This window comes from Chiloscyllium punctatum, chromosome 29 (assembly GCF_047496795.1).
Source record: "Chiloscyllium punctatum isolate Juve2018m chromosome 29, sChiPun1.3, whole genome shotgun sequence".
Taxonomy (NCBI): Eukaryota; Metazoa; Chordata; class Chondrichthyes; order Orectolobiformes; family Hemiscylliidae; genus Chiloscyllium; species Chiloscyllium punctatum.
Window position 1 is genome coordinate 61,424,044 of NC_092767.1, and position 10,583 is coordinate 61,434,626.

The following is a 10,583-nucleotide window of genomic DNA, read 5'->3' on the forward strand; positions in this document are numbered from 1 at the left end:
CCATTTTCCAGTTTATAGTCCAAAAGGAAATTGAAAAGTCCTTTACATAGATACCATTTCCATGAATCTGCTCTCCAAGGTCTTGACATCTTTCTAAAATTATGAAAATCAGAATAGAATAAAACAGCTCAACTGTGGTCCCTTCAGTGCCTTCACAAAAGTGCTCTGCATCACTTTGTCAAACACAGTTCCAGGGTTCACGTACACACATCGGTCATCAACTATCTATGTTATTGAACCAAAGATCTCAAAACCTATTACTTTAACACTGGTTTGCCTTAACCAAGTGATTACCAATTAATTTTATTTCGGGTTATCATCTCAAACAATGCCACCCAAACCTATCCCCACTGGGACCCATATTTCAAGTTGAAAAGTATCACAATGACTCAGCAAGATCTGTTAAAATGGGAGCTGGGGTTGGGGTAGGAGTGAGAGGCTTGTGAGTGGAAGTGAGGGGTAGAACTGTTCATGCAAGAATGGACACCTATGATATGGGGGAACAGTTGGGTAGCTGTGAGAGTGGATGCATGTTACAGTTGCTGCACCTCAGTCAGCCCAGGTAATGTTCTGGGGACATGGGTTCTAACCCCACCATAACATGGTGGAATTTGAATTCACTTAAAATCTGGAATTAAAAGCCCAACAATGGCCATGAAATCTGGTTCGCCAATTTCCTTTAGGGAAGGAAACTGCCATCCTTACCTGGTCTGGCTTACATGTGACTCCATACCCACAGCAATGTGGTTGACTCTCAACTGTTCTCTGGGCAATGAATGCTGGCATATGTAGTGATGCTCATATCCTGTCAATGAACAAAAGATAAATCCTCCAGTTCTCTGGCACCAACCTCAAAAGCATTAGTGATTGAGGCCAGAAGCTTTGCAATTTCCATCCTCATTTTCTTCAAAAATTATTTTACATTCCATCATGACCTGGTGATCTTTCTACTTTGAGGACCAGTAGCATTTCCTATACACCAATGACTGTGTGTCAAATTCCAAACAAACGCCGTCTACAAGTTTGCTGATGACACCACTACGATGGATATCAAACAATGACAAGTCAGAATACAGAAATGAGAGAGAGGGCTTGGTGATGAAGTGCAATGAGAACAACCTCTCTGTCAATGTGGGCATAACTAAAGAACTGATCACTGAGTACAGAAAGAAGAGAGGAGAACACCTCCCCCCAACATCTGCATCAATGGTGCTGATGCTGGGAGGGCGGAGAACATCAACCCCCAAGGAGCGATGATAACCGACAACGTGTCCTTGACTTCCCATGTAGATGCGACAGTCAAGAAGGCACAACATTGCCTCTTCTTCCACAGGAGGCTCAGGAAATTTGGCAAGTCCACAAGGTCTCTCACCAACTTTGACAAATTGAAATCATACTGTCAGGATGCATGACAGTCTGCAACAACAACTACTCTGCCCAGGATAGTAAGAACTACAGAAGGATGTATGCACAACCCAGACCATCATGGAGCCACATTCCATCCATGGGCTCCATTTTTGTCCCTGATGAAGGGCTTTTGCCCGAAACGTTGATTTCGCTGCTCGTTGGATGCTGCCTGAACTGCTGTGCTCTTCCAGCACCACTAATCCATTTACATGGTCCATTGTAGCGGAAAGGCTGCCAGCATCATCAAAGATCCTTTACACAACTGTAATGCTCTCCTACAATCTCTCCTGTCAGGCAGAAATACAGAAGCTTGTATACACACACAGGCCAGGTTCAATAACAGCTTCTTCCCTGGCTTTATCAGATAGATGAATGGAGTCTCTAATTTCAAATAATGCTGATCTTGCTAATGTTGATCTTGCCTAGCACACACTCTGTATGCCTTTGTTTAATTTTTTTTCACCTTATGATCTGTATATACTTGATTACAATGATCTGCCTGTAGGGCTTGTATACAAAGCTCTTCTCTGTACTTAGGTACACATGACAATAAATCAAATCAAATCTCCTCCTTATCTGTTCTTACCCTGTCCAATATTGCCTCTGTTTTCTCCTTTACCGCTACACTGGCTCTATCCTCTTCAGTGCTGAAGACGGTTAGAAAATCTTTATTTTAGTACACCAGCCATGTTGTCTGTGTCTTTAAGAATATCCCTCTTTTGTTCCTAATCAGCTCAATCCTTCTTTTGGCAAGGTTATTTTACTAAGTTCCTCTTTTATGTTAGCCAGTAAATTATTCTTATGCTTTCTCTTTGCCTTTTCTTCTAGTATTTGAAGCTGCTCTGTGTTTTCTGTATTTAGCTTCTCTATGAATTTTCCAATTGTTAGAAGCTTTTTTCCCCTGTGTATTTTAACCTTCAGATGTTTCATTATCTAGGGATTTCCAAACTGACTTCCTTTCACCCTCTTGCAAATGCATCAATTTTCTACCCATTCCAATTCTTCAATGGCTGTTTCACAGCCTGAAGTTTAATTCTCACCTTGGCCAGACTCCTTTTAAATCACTAGGCAAAAGTGAGTATTGTAGATGCTGGAGATTAGAGTCGAGAATGTGGCGCTAGAAAAGCACAGCAGGCCAGGCAGCATCCGAGGAACAGGAGAATCGACGTTTCAGGCATAAGTCCTTCATCAGGGATCAGGATGTGCTTTTCCAGCACCACATTCTCGATTCTGGATAATAGAGCAGACTCGATGTGCTGCTCGATGGGCCAACATTGATTGCGCCTTTTGTTTACAGTGATTAAACGTGAACTCAGCTACTGAAATACTGCCAAGAACAGTCCTGGACATCAATGGAGGCCCAGGCACCATCTCCAAATGACTGACTTCCCGCCCCCTCTCTCCCTTCCCACACACTTCCCTTGGAGTTCTACACAGGCGTGTACCCAAAATGCCCCTTCCCCAGATAATCTGTCCAACATTGTCCTGTACACAGTAAAGGCAGAACCTGAGAAAACATTGCAGTAAAACGTTGTTTGTGTGTGTCGCGCGGGATATTTGGAGACTCGGTGGGCGGCACGGTGGCACAGTGGTTAGCACTGCTGCCTCACAGCGCCTGAGACCCGGGTTCAATTCCCGCCTCAGGCGACTGACTGTGTGGAGTTTGCACATTCTCCCCGTGTCTGTGTGGGTTTCCTCCGGGTGCTCCGGTTTCCTCCCACAGTCCAAAGATGTGCAGGTCAGGTGACTTGGCCATGCTAACTTGCCCGTAGTGTTAGGTAAGGGGTAGATGTAGGGGTATGGGTGGGTTGCGCTTCGGCGGGGCGGTGTGGACTTGTTGGGCTGAAGGGCCTGTTTCCACACTGTAAGTAATCTAGACTCACCCTTCCAAAAGGCGGCAGCAGCAGCAGTCTTGTTGTTGGTGTCCAGTTCGGCTGCCCTGGAGAGGGGGGAGTGCAGGGGGCAGTGTTGAATGGTGTTGGGGCGGGGGGGGTGGGGGGGGCGGGGAGGGGTGGTGTTGGACAGGGTTGGGGAGTGGCACAGTGGTTAGCACTGCTGCCTCACAGTGCCAGAGACCCGGGTTCAATTCCCGCCTCAGGCAACTGACTGTGTGGAGTTTGTACATTCTCCCTGTGTCTGCGTTGGTTTCCTCCAGGAGCTCCGGTTTCCTCCTTCTTACACACAAAAATGTACAGGTAAGGTGAATTGGCCATGCTAAATTGTCCCGTAGTGTTAGGTGATGGGGTAAATGTGGGGGAATGGGTCTGGGTGGGTTGCTCTTCAGAGGGTCGGTGTGGACTTGTTGGGCCAAAGGGCCTGTTTCCACACTTTAAGTATTCTAAGTAATCCGAGGAGCAGGATAGTCGATGTTTCAGGCAAATGCCCTTCATCAGGAACGAGACTGTAAGCCGAGGGGATGGTGAGATAAAAAATTTAATTCCTCTCCAATTAAGTATTTTTTGCACTTGATTGTTCCTTGACTTTTTGCACAGCTTTCCCAAACCTAATGATATTGTGATCAATGTTTGCCAGATCCTCTCCTACTCAAAATGTTGCATTCATTCCCCAAAGCCAGATCCAACTCAGTGCCTAGAAATACACAAAGTTCTACCATATACTCCAACCCAATCCTTTACACTGTCAATATCAAGCTAATTGAAATAGTCTTTACCACTGGCAATTTTATGCTAATTTCCTCTATCTCCCTCTCAATATTTGCCTTGTGTATACACTCAGTGATGTATTAACTTCTCTATTTTCCTTCCTTTTATCCACTCTTCCCTGTAACCCATTGAGATGATGTTGGCCCCCATTGACAGACATCAATGATACTGGCATGGAGTCTCTTAATATATGGAAGCTGTTTTGGTGCAGTTACCACATGGCTCTGGCTGACCAGGAATTCTCCCACTCTAAGAATTTAGAGATTAATAATTAACCAGTTTGTTGTGGTTCTGTTCGCCGAGCTGGGAATTTGTGTTGCAAATGTTTTGTCCCCTGTCTAGGTGACATCCTCAGTGCTTGGGAGCCTCCTGTGAAGCACTTCTGTGATGTTTTCTCCGGCATTTATAGTGGCTTGTCTCTGCCGCTTCCGGTTGTCAGTTCCAGCTGTCCGCTGCAGTGGCCAGTAGATTAGATTAGATTACTTACAGTGTGGAAACAGGCCCTTCGGCCCAACAAGTCCACACCGCCCCGCCGAAGCGTAACCCACCCATACCCTTACATCTACATTTACCCCTTACCTAACACTATGGGCAATTTAGCATGACCAATTCACCTGGCCTGCACATCTTTGGACTGTGGGAGGAAACCGGAGCACCCGGAGGAAACCCACGCAGACACGGGGAGAACGTGCAAACTCCACACAGTCAGTCGCCTGAGGCGGGAATTGAACCCGGGTCTCAGGCGCTGTGAGGCAGCAGTGTTAACCACTGTGCCACCGTGCCGCCCAGTATATTGGGTCCAGGTCGATGTGTTTGTTGATAGAATCTGTGGATGAGTGCCATGCCTCTAGGAATTCCCTGGCTGTTCTCTGTTTGGCAAGACAGGGGACGAAACATTTGCAACACAAATTCCCAGCTCGGTGAACAGAACCACAACAACGAGCACCTGAGCTACAATTCTTCTCCCAAACTTTGATTAACCTGTTTGGCCAAGTTATGACACACCAAGTTATGACACACTTTCTATGCCCATCTAGCACCGAAGTGGGATTGAAACCCAGAGATTCTGGCTCAGTGCCAGGAGCACTACCTACTATACCACAAGACCTCCTTTCTTCATTTTAATAAGATGGATTCAATGGGCCCTCATCCCTCTCTAACATTATAATAACTTCTTTAAATGGAAAACCCTCCAATTTTTCCATCCTTATCTTTCCTGAATGTTTTGGAGCTAGGAATATTGTCCCTGATTCTCCTAAGCTATTCTGAACCAGGTCTCTGTTATTAATACTAAATCATAGTCCCTTGTGGTTATATCTGTCTGACTCTCATAAAGCTTATTCACTGTTTGTTTTGCACTCACACATCTACTCTCCAAACCATCAGTAACTGCCTCACATTAGCCCAACTAATAGATTCTATCTATTTTTAAACTAGGCTTTAGGATCATGCCAGTTGTCTCTTCTAGTTCATTGTTTGCTTGCTCTAATATTTTACCCTGGAGTTCACTTCCTACCAAATTAGTTTAGGCCTTCCTTAGCTGCACTAAATATCTCTCACGACGATTCTGGACTTCATTGCACTACACCCTTCCACCTTGAACAGGTTTGTCCTGTCCCGGAGTTGCTCCCAATGCCCAAGGAATCTAAATTCTTCCCTTCTGCATATTTCTCCAGTTATTTGCTCACTTGGTTTATCCTCCGTACTCACTCACTCAGTACCATTTGGCACTGGGAATAATCCAGTGATTATTATCTTTGAGGTCCTGCTCTTAGATTTCTTCCTGAGCTCCATAAACTCTGACCTCAAGGTCTCAAAAGATTTTCTTTCAACATCATGGACGTAACTTTTTGATCCACCTGTCCCCTCTTCAGAATATTTGGCAACACACTCAGTGATATCGAATATGTCAATATGGCTCTTTTGCATCTTCAGCATTTCTCATTAAGTCTCACTAAAATACGGCAACATAAAAAACGTGATAATTATTTCCTGATGATTTCTTGGATGGGTGGTTGGTGGCTGTGGGGTGATAGGTAAGGGGGAGTGATAAATAGAATGAATTTACAAGGGGGACTGTGCCTATCTCAATTCATCCACTTTTGAAACCTCATCCATTCTTCCAGATTCGACTATTGTAATACTTTACTTGGCTGGTTTCCTACATTCTATCTTCTGTAAACTTTTGGTCATCTGAAACTCTACTACCAATGTATTAGCATACAGATACTCCTGTTCCCTTATTGCCCCATGTATTCAGTGACTTACTGGCTTGCCCTCCCCTCTGACCTATCACCATCACCACCTCCCCAACCCGCATCTACCTATCACCTTCCCAGCTACCTTGCCTCCACCCCAACCTTTCTATTTATCTCTCAGCCCCTTCCACCCACCCTGATCTCCCACATTCCTGATGAAGGGCTTATGCCTGAAAGGTTGACTCTCCTGCTCCTCAGATGCTGCCTGACCTGCTGCGCTTTCCCAGCGCCAAACTTTTCGACTGGCTCCTGGGTAAGCAATGTTTTGATTTTTAAATTTTCATCCTTGTTTTCAAATCCATCCATGGCCTTGTCCCTTCCATATCTCAGTAGCCCACAATCTTCCAAAATATCTGTGCTCCTTTAATTCAGGCTTCTTGTGCCTTGTCTTCAGCTGCCTGGGTTTCCACCTCTGGAATTCCCTCTCTAAAGCTCTCCTCCCTTCCACCTTTTTTTACCTTTAAAACCTATCTTTCTGACCAAAGTTTTGGTCATTTGGCCTAATCTCCCCTTACACAGCCTTGGGACATTTCATTATATTAGAAGCAGCACATAAATATAAATCGTATTATTGCTGTTATCTGCCCAAGCTACAGGAGAAGTTTTAAACTAGTTAGAGACAATAATTCTCATATCATTCCCCAGTTTGACCCTATCTTAATGCCTCAGATTTCATGCAACCCCAGACTGAACATTCAATGGTGGAGTTGTTTATGAGAGATTTGATCAGGACGGAGGGAAGCTTGAGTTGGTGAGGTGGGGATAGATGGGTGCTTCAGCTCCTGTCCAGGAAGGGAGGAGGTAGGGATTGGGTAGCACAAGCTGAGCACTGAAAGTGTTCATTAAATAGGGAGGGCTTCTCGAGAAAAAATATCCACCAATTCACAGGCCATTTTTTTGTAGCAGTGATTGGGCTTCAGAGAGCAGTCCATGAAACCACACCAACTACCAAAAACAATGAAGATGTAAAGGGACATCATAATTATCGGGAATTAGCAAGTGCTGCCTTGGAGCTCAGAACTTTGGACTCTAAAATCTTGCATTGTGACCCACTGGGACACATAACCTGCAGTTTGGAAGTCTTGAATTAGCACTTATTGTCAATACATCATACTTTAGCAACAGACCATTACATTCTATGCCATACGATATAACGTTACTGCCATACTTGCTCTGGGCAATACCATAAAAGATAGATGAATATATTAAAGAATGATAATTTAAAACAGGATTGGAGACAGATTAAGGACTGGGGTGGGGGGGTGGGCGGGCTGTGCAATGAAATAGTCTATCACATTGGGAGGTAAATGCAGTTGCTACTTTAATTGCTGTTTAGACTTCAGGACCATGTATTAGTGCAGACTTGTGTTTTTACAGTCAAAGTTGAGTGTAATTGTGACTCGAAGTGAAAACTCTGGCTGATGCTTCTTCCCCTGTTCATGGCGCTGTTTGCACTGCCACTTTCTCACCACCAAGAACAGTACCACAGAAGAGGAAACTACTTTACGGAAGATTTCAGTCTCCGCCCTGAGATCTTGCTGTTCTTTCCAATTTGCAGTCATTTCTCCCCACCACTTGCGATTCGCAGAGATACCGCACAGTAGACACTTGCCAAACAATGCTATTAAGTTTTCCATTCCCAGGCTGGTGGTGGGGAACTGGAATAAAGGCCATTGGCAAGCAGCCAGAGGCAGTGAACATGGCCACGAGATGGTTCCCAAAAGGGTGACGAGCCGGCAGGGTTGTGCTGGAACCAACACAGAGTGTTGGAGAAACTGAGCAGGTCTGGCAGAATCTGAGCTAACAGAAATAGGGTGAACACTTCAGATTAGGTATGACTGTTTATCAGAATTTGCGGGGCTGCAGCAACTGGGCATTGGATACAAATCACAAAACAAAGAACTGCAGATGCTGGAAATCTGATGCAGAAAGAGAAATTACTGACCTAACTCAGCAGGCCCAGCAGTATCTGTGGGAAGAAACAGAGTTCACTTTAGGAATCCGGTGATTCTTCATCAGATTGGAAAGAAATCCCTTGCACTCTGGAATGAATAACATCCAGGAGCAAACAAAAAAGAGATGGGGGGGGGGAGTAACAAAAGTTTGTTCTTTTAAAGTTTGCTTTAATGTTGTAAATGATTAGACATGGGAGTAAAAGGCTGATTTGATAAAGAGTTGATTGGGTAACTTTCCAGTGGCTATGAGAAAGTGGTGAGCTGTGAGGCAGCCAATGATATGCGGTGTCGCTGGAGATAGCAAGTCATGTGGTGAAATGTTGAGGAATCTGCTCAATATGACTGGCAACTTGAACATTGGAGGAGAGAGTGGGGCAGGAGAGTGTTAAATAGACTTGGGCAAAATTACTTATCACTGAAATTAGCCAAAGAGAAGCTTCAGAGTCACTCATTTGAACCAACTTGGAAGTAGTTTGTGACATGCAATAAACCCTTGTGAGGAGATCTTTACTTCTTCTTCCTGTTAGCGAATGGTTGAAGTGTGGGAAACAGCCACCCAACATGTACTTTCCTGATTCGGAAAGTACCTTCTTTATCGCGGAGTGTGTGTGCATCAGGGGAAGGGGAAGGGGAGCTCGGGGATAAGGGAGGGCTGGTGCTGACGTGCATGGAGCCCTCTCAACAAGAAACAAGCAAATTAAACTCAGCTTCCTCCCTAATCGTTGGGAAAAGACAATCCAAGTGTTAGTTCACACATGAGCAGAGAAAAACACACACACCCATCATGTAAGGACACATACACATATACGTGCACAGACTCAAACACTCAAATGTGCAGACACGTTTACACTCAAAAAAAGCATGCATACATTTATGTATACATACATACATGGGTACATACATTCACATGCACCCACAAAGATACATATGAACACACACAAAGAAAACAAGTCATTCCAGAAGGTAATGGAAGTGCCTGTGAAAAGTTCCCTTTTTTAAAAATCTCTGAACCCAGTGTTTACTGTAAAGGTTACAACAAAAAAAAATTGCAAGTCACAAATGTTGCATAATTCCCTGAAAATGTTGGCCAAATATACTTAAAATGGAAAAAAAATGTAGCCGTATGATAAACAGGCCAGGGTATTTTGGGTTAAACTGTACAAAATGTATAAATGGTACAGCTCCATCAATGTAACAACACAGACAAAATAGTTTGAAAAAAGACAATCTTACATTCACTTAGCACCCAATATGGCCTCAAAAAATCTTTGCTCACAGGATATAGGTATCGCTGTTGGGCCTGCATGTATCATCCATCCTGAACTGCCCTCTGAGAAGGTGATGGTGAGCTGTGTTCTTGATCTGCTGCAGTCTTGGGACTTCCTTGCATCTGAGTGCTATTAGGGAGACAGTCCCAAGATACTGAGCCAGTGACAGGAAATAGCAAAATATTTCAAAATTAGGATAGTGAGTGGCTTGGAGGGGACCTTGTAAGTGGTGGTATTGCCATGCATTGTCTGCCCCTGTCCTTCTAGATGGTAAAGGTCACAAATTCCCAAAGATACTTTTGAAAGAGCTTTGACAAGTTGCCTCAGTGCATCTTATAGATGGTTTACATGGTGACTGCTATGTGTCAGTGGTGAACAGAGTGAGTGTTTATGGATATGGTACCAATCAAGCAGGCTGCTTTGTCCTTAATGCCGTTGAGTTTTCTGAGTGTTGTTGGAGTCACCCTCACCCAGGCAAATGGTGAGTATTCCATCACGTTCCTGACTTATGCCTTGTAGATTGTGGTCAAGTATTGGGGGAGTCGGGAGGAGAATTACTCACTGCAACATTTCTAGCCTCTGACCTACTCTAGCATCTCTCGTTATTCAAGATGAACTTATAATGCGTCGTCTTCATTTTCTTATATTTCTCGATACAGCAAAACCCCTGAATTGTACCTTCGACTCTTCAGTTTTACAATATCAGAATACAAGTGGTAGTATTTTCTTGTAATTCTTAGCACAGTAACCAGCTATTTGAAATTAATCAGTTTGGCTCATAATGTGACTCACATACATTTAATAGAAGCTACAAATAGTTGTATTCAGGAATGTGTTTATAAGGAAAGAGAGCGTTTCCAGGCATAGCGCTTTTTTATGGATTAAATAAAAATGTGAGGGACAATAGTTCCCTGGTGAATCTCCATAACAACATCGTGGCCAATCAGAGTTGATTCGCCAACCAATCAGCAACCCTTTCATTGTGCAGCGGAAATTGTTGCTCCCTTTGAAATCCGGTATTCTTGCATCTGT

The 10,583-nt window shown here is 44.0% G+C and overlaps 1 long non-coding RNA gene across 1 annotated transcript in view; it reads right to left on the reverse strand.

Moving 5' to 3' along the window:
* LOC140454348 (uncharacterized) overlaps nucleotides 1-8,384 on the reverse strand; it is a 56,193-nt gene extending 47,809 nt beyond the window's left edge. The window contains exon 1 of the long non-coding RNA XR_011952682.1: nucleotides 8,274-8,384. This is a non-coding gene — a long non-coding RNA (uncharacterized lncRNA). The remainder of the gene's footprint in view (nucleotides 1-8,273) is intronic.
* Nucleotides 8,385-10,583: the final 2,199 nt, after the last annotated feature.